This window comes from Paramisgurnus dabryanus, chromosome 9 (assembly GCF_030506205.2).
Source record: "Paramisgurnus dabryanus chromosome 9, PD_genome_1.1, whole genome shotgun sequence".
Classification (NCBI taxonomy): domain Eukaryota; kingdom Metazoa; phylum Chordata; class Actinopteri; order Cypriniformes; family Cobitidae; genus Paramisgurnus; species Paramisgurnus dabryanus.
Window position 1 is genome coordinate 15,118,150 of NC_133345.1, and position 6,708 is coordinate 15,124,857.

The 6,708-nt window shown below is 37.3% G+C and overlaps 1 protein-coding gene across 1 annotated transcript in view; it reads right to left on the reverse strand.

The window, feature by feature from the left end:
* Nucleotides 1–643: 643 nt before the first annotated feature.
* mafa (MAF bZIP transcription factor a) overlaps nt 644–6,708 on the reverse strand; it is a 146,167-nt gene continuing 140,102 nt past the window's right edge. Inside the window, exon 3 of the mRNA XM_065270004.2 lies at nt 644–1,379. The gene's annotated coding sequence lies outside the window, so the exon portion shown is untranslated. The remainder of the gene's footprint in view (nt 1,380–6,708) is intronic.

A 6,708-nucleotide genomic window follows, 5' to 3' on the forward strand; every position in this document is an offset into this window, starting at 1 on the left:
AACTTTTTTACTAAGTTGTCTCTGAAGATAACATGTTTGTCGGGTGGCAGCTACTGTAGCTTCTCTATGCGTTTCAAAAGCAAGGGGTGAGCAGTGGACTAAACCATTGGTTGCAATTCGCAACTTCACCACTAGATGCAGCTAAAATTTACACACTGCACCTTTAAATCTGCAGAATTACAGAAGCTACATGGGAGAGTTGTCATTGTTGGCAAGATTTTTAGTACTTCTAATAACCTCCGCCTGTTCCCACACAAAGCTATCGTATGACTTGGAATAATGCAGCAAACAAGTCATGTGGGCTTAAATAACTTAATAAGTAAATAAATAAGTAAATGAATAATTTTACATTATAATAAATAATAATTATTCATATTTTTAACCAAAATTTAGAATAAATCGTAACTAAAATATAACATTAAGTAAAACATGTAATTAAAGAAAAAAAAAATGTGTTCCACAGAAGAAAGAAAAATGCAAGTTTGGAATGACAAGGTGAGTGGCGTAGTACAAGGGGAGTGTTACAGTTTAAAAATGCTAGTTTTTTTAAACCCACTGTGGGGTCAAAAAGAGACAAGCCCAGTAATTGGGTTAAATTTAACACAGAAAATGTTTATATTTGACCCAACAATGGGTTAAAACAACATTGCATATAGCTTGCATAAAAGATCCCAACAGCAGGACTCATCTCTTTATGAACCACCACTGGGTTGAAAATAACCAAATAACCCAAACTCAGTATGTGTTGCAAATCTTCACTCTCAAAAATAAAGTCGAACAATCATAGCTTGATTAGTAGGTATTATTCAGGTCTGTGTATTGTTCAAATTTGCAATCTTTTACTGCATGAATAAAATAAGGGAGATGTGTACATGCTTGTAATTGATAATCTTAGGGGAAGGCATGTCCTAGACAATATTTATAATATATACTTGTCTTCAGCTAATTTGGTTATTTTTTTAAGATTAAGATTATGTGGTTGTGATAATTAATGGCTTAGGCCGCAGAGAAGATTTCTGCTACAACGCTGCTGTTTGCAGCCCGAGTGAACCAAAGTCACTCATGTACTGATCACAATAACAAGCACTGATGTTTTTCACCTGAAGAGAAAAGATTGTTTCCAGCAGCTGAATAGCATGAGGTTTCCATGAGGTTTGCTGTCTTCTGATTGAAGTCTTGTTTTCCTGAAGCTGTCATTTGATATGTTTATTTGTAGAAAAAACAAGCTACAATTGAGGAACATGGGGCTGTTAAGGACAGTGCTGTGGTGGAAGGGGGAATTGTGAATCTACTTAATTATTTCTTCAGAAAGTTTGTAGTCTTGTGCTTCGTGAAAGGGCTTGTGCTGCGAGTCTCCCTGTCACCTGCTGCCATGATATCTGTAGCAAGAGAGAGTGTATGGAGATAAGAAAGAAGCAAAAGAGAAAACAGATGAGTCATTTGTTGTTTAGGGTACATAGGACACAGTTTCAGAAGTTAACTTGAGTCATGGCTGTTTGGGTGGTACTGAAGACATGAGGGGGTGAACACTCTTTCAGTGTGAGCTAGCTGTCATACACATGCAGATTAGCAATGATAGGGGTAAATTGGGGTAATTACAGTTGTCAAATTCTATACCATGTTCATCATCTCACAAACCCCTTACGTACCTCAAATACAACTAACATAAACCATTGTGAATGCCAAATTCTTCCATACAATATTTAATTCTGTTCAATTCAATTTAAATGTATATAACACTTTTCACATCAGCATCATGCCAAAACAGCTTTGCAGAAGTTGTAAGATGTTGATTTGGGTGTAACATTTTGTTGCATGCTACTATAGGCTGGTTTCCTGTATGCCAGTGCATTAGCGGTTGTCATGGCTGTCATATGTTTCTTTAAGCATGGCCAGCTATGAAGCCACCGAGGTTCAGACCTGTTAATTTTTTTAAATAAAAAAAAACAATTTGTTCTCTAAATGACTAATTAGTTATTTAATACAACTCATATTGGCATCCGCGTATTAAGTTTGGACAGTTTACCGTATAGTTTCACATAAAATGACGGAGATTGACTCAAGCAGCTGTTAGCCACGGGTGCAGCATTTGCAGTGTTGCCAGATGCCATTGTGAAAAATCCTCTTTAGACATTTTAGCAAATAATGTGACACTTTGTGAAATGTATAAAGTGAGAATGTGCAGGTTACTGTTAGCAATGTCTCTGATTTATTTCTGGAAGACAAGGTCTGAACTTATATTTTTATTTATGGCAATATTGTTTGTTTTCGTAATAATATCTGCCAACACGGGGTGACCAGCACCTAAACCATTATCAAATGGCACATCATTCAGTGTGGGAAGATTATTGCTGACATACTATTACATTTGGTAAGACACCCAATAATTATCATGATTATGTATGTAAGAAACACTTTCTTCTCTAAAATCTGTAGAAAATAACACATAAAGATGTAGAACAATTAGGTTGAAATTAAATATGCCAAATATGTAAACATGGTCATGAAGAAGGTTATGTTACTGTATTTCATTCAGTGTAGGAGTTAGCATTTAACAAAGTCAGGCTGAAAACATTCATAAGAGCACTAAACAAAGTTTTTGTTTATATAGCCTAATATTGCTTATTAAAACAATTAATATAATGCTATAATAAGAATTGTTGCATGAAAATAAATGAATTATCCACCCTAAGTCAACAGTAAAGTATTAACAAATTGTGATGTAATAAATAGGGGATAATATAACAATGTACACCCCCAAAACCGAGACAGAATGTGTATCCAAAGTGTAAAATGGCAAAAAGGTTAAAACAGAATACATAAAATCCCAGGTAAAAATAAAGTGTACTTAATATACTAAAACTACAGTTAAATAAGAATTTTATAAAAGTTATGCATGACAAATATACTAATGAAAATAATATAGTTCTTCTTGAGTAATACTTAAATGCAGCTGAAAAAGTATACAATACCAGTAAAACTTAAATAGATTTCTAGTGTATTAAAAATACAGTTGAGTACACTTAGGGGTGGTTCCTGGACAGGAATTACCTTAAGCCAGGACTAGGCCTTTTAACAAACACGCTTTACCAAAAACATGGCTGGTGTGCATTTTAAGGCAAAACAAAGGGTACTGATATAGTTTAAGATTTGTCAGTGCAAGTTGTTTTCAGATTGGACAGCTCTATATTTATTTTTGTCTAGGACTAGTCTAATCCCTATCCAGGAAACTGCCCCATAAAGTTTATCTTAAGAAGTACTTAAGACAAATTTTTGGTAAATTAAGTAGTGCACCAAATACTACATTTAATATGTGTACATGCCCTACGTTCCAGTTCGATGGAAAGTGTTTAGGAAAGTTTGCGAGACTGTGTCTAAAATTGGAGTGGAACGCTGCCTTAAATTGTGTTTTAGTGCACTTTCTTCTCCGGGGATAGAATTTGCTAACTCTTAACACACCTGCAAGTTATTTTCAAACCCTGGCTACGCCCATGTCTGTAAGGTGTTGTGCCTGGCGTGAGATTTTCTCGTTAAGTGTGTAACATGCAACTATAATTGAGGGTGGATGATAAGATGAGTATCAGTGACTCTTACTTTTGTATCCACTTTAGGATTGTCCCTGTTTTCGGCCTGAATTGTGTGTGGCCGTTTTGCTCTTCAAGCTGCCTTTTATCCTGCTGTGCGGACAAGTCATCATTAATAGTTAAAGGGGACTGCTTGTGTCTGGCTTCCTACCGGCTCATTTTAGTGCTTTACTTTTGACATGTGTTTTGACAAGCTCATCTTCCCCATGTCTTGAGATGTCTGATGTATGAGCTTTGTCACCATTCTCTCTTCCTTATGAGTTGTTTTTGTTTGTTTATTTAGTCATTTAGGGTTGTGCTGCAATTCGTGCATTGAATGAGATTAATCATAGGCAATCTGTTTTTTGTGTGTGATCCATTAGTTTGGATGGCAAGCTGCTCTGAGCTGCATGTGACTTTAATTACTCCAACATTTCACTGCTCTCTTTACACCATTAATATATCGTACTGATGGTCACTTATGTGAGGAGGTGTGTAATGCGCCTGTGAAAAGCAGCTTTTTCAACACATTAATTGTTATTTAAAATACATGGTTATTATTATGTGTTTTCTTGGTTAATTGTTTATTTTTGTTTTGTTGCAGCAGCTGGGGTCTCACGAGTGAAAGGACTTTGTCCTATGGTGGTGGTGCTTTTTCATTGTGTGCTGTGACATCTTGAGTGTTTGGTGGTGTGATTTGAGTACACTTCGGGGTGTGTGTGGAACTGTGCTCTGATTAAACTCAGTTTTCTGCCATTGGGAGCCTCAACCCTGCTGGTATTTATTTTTCCATTTCATCTTGTTTTGCTTTACCGACAGTTCATGTAAAGTTATAGTCATATGTTGGTATTACTGTTGTGTGTCACTGTTATTTCTTGTTTTCTTTCTTTTGTTCTCTTGAGGTGGAGTTTGAGTGCTCCTATTAGTGATTTTACTCAAGTGTTTTAAGCATTTTGTATGAATAAAAACCTGTGTTTTTATGTATTTTTATGTCTCATGCCTACTTTGCGGAAGGTGCGCGAAAGGCGCAAATTGAGCGTTGTGCGCGGTAAGCGCGAATGGTGCTTTTTGTGCATTTTGCGGTTCACGCGGATTTGCGGCTGACGCCCGAGTTGAAAAATTTGAACTTTGGTGGAATTTCACGCCACGCCGCGTCAAATGCTTGCTTTTTCCGCGCGTCTACTCCGCTCTACACGCGCGAATGCATACAAATTGTTCAAGTGGCAAACCACGCGCGGTAGACGTGATTTTGACGCCTAAAACTTGGTTGGTGTAAACTCAGCATAACAAGTGGCGGCTGGTGATTTCTCTTCCTGAGAGGCACAAATTCAAAATACGTGTTCGTTGCGTCATGTGAACCATGTGCATCATGCGTCTTGTCAAAATACGAGCCTGCTGCACGCACGTCAAAAGAGTTTATGATAAAAGAGACGCTCATGTTCACAAAATACTTGCAGGACACTCACTTAACACTTAACTCTGAATACACACGAGATTATCTCTTATCACCATTTGACGTGTGTGCAGACGGCTTGTATTTTGACAAGACGCACAAGGTTCACATGACGCGCCAAACACATATTTTGACATGACGAGCCACACACATGATGGGCTAAATACATGTTGTGACTAGCTTTGCATCATGCGCCCTCGAAAAAGAAGTCACTGGCCGCCACTGAGGGTGGTGTAGTCGGAGTTTCTTATTAGTAAAATCTTTGGCTCATGTCTCATCTGGACCGCTCTGCTAGATTTGTCTCCAGCTAATTTTATGTCCAAACTGATGTAAGGTGTATATATGCAATGCTAATTTTAAAGCCTAATTGTCAGTAGAATTGTAATCACAACAATATATTTATAGTACTTTTAAGCAAATATACAATTGACTGATTGTATTAGAAATGGTATATGTAATGTAATATAGGAATAGATAAAATATATAAAAAAATACTAGAAATATTTATTTTATGTGAAGATCCTACGGATGTACTCAACAAACATTTCAAATCTTTTTTTTTTTGAAAACCCATTGACCACTGCTTAGCTGATAATGGGTTTATTAGTAAAACAGAGCAAATCTTTTGAAAAACATCAGTCAGCACAGCAGGACAATTAACTCATTTAATAAACTAATGTTAGGCAAGACTAGGTTTGAGGAAATCTACAGTGGAATGATTTATGTTTCCACATACTTTTTTGCGTGTGGGTGGGCCATTAGACAAAAACTTATTTCTGCTTGTTATGTAGAATAACTTCTACTTTTAGTGCTACATACTAAAATATCAAAGTGCAAGAGAGTACACATGAGCACATACTCTTTTAACCAGACCCACAGTATTATAATCTCAGTGTGTCTAATACAATGACTATCTCTCTCTCTCTCTGACTGGGGTTCACAGTTTGTGGATGGAAGAGTATTAAAGACATCATTAGTTGCCGGTTCGAGGATCACGGCTGGCAGGTTGCAACTGTGGTGCCCTTGAGCAAGGCACCTTGCTCCCTGGGCGCTGGGATAGCTGCCCACAGCTCCGGGTGTTTGCGTGTTCACGTCTTGAAGTGTGTATGTTCACCACTCACTGGGATGGGTTAAATGCAGAGGTCACATTTGGAGAATGCGTTGCATACTTGACAAATTTGTCACTTTCATACCCTGCCATTCAGACAATCATTTAAAGCAACACTATGTAGTTTCCATGTAAAAATGACTTACAGCTCCCCCATCTGGTTGAAAAGCGCAACAGTGCCTGGTATCAGACACTCTTCTGCAGGCAGGGGGAGGGGCGGGGCTGTGTTTCCTACCCTCCACCGCCACTTTCAGAGTGTGCTTGTAGCAGCTAGGAGGCTGCTCAGGCTGCAGCAACAGTACAATTTGTCCAGTTAAAAGTTGTTCTATCACTGAAATAATTTTAGAGACATTATTTAAAGGTAAAAAAACTACATAGTGTTGCTTTAAAAGCAAAATCCTCTGTATAATTTCTTGAATCATCTTTGTGGTATTGTTGTCTGCATGTCTGTGCATTCTTTTAATATGATGAATTTTGTACCTGTTGGTAAAGTATGTACACACTTTGTTTATATATCAATTGTTTTTTTGGTTCTGTTATTTGGGAATGTCTTTTTTGTACAGTATGGCCAGAGGAAATTATGC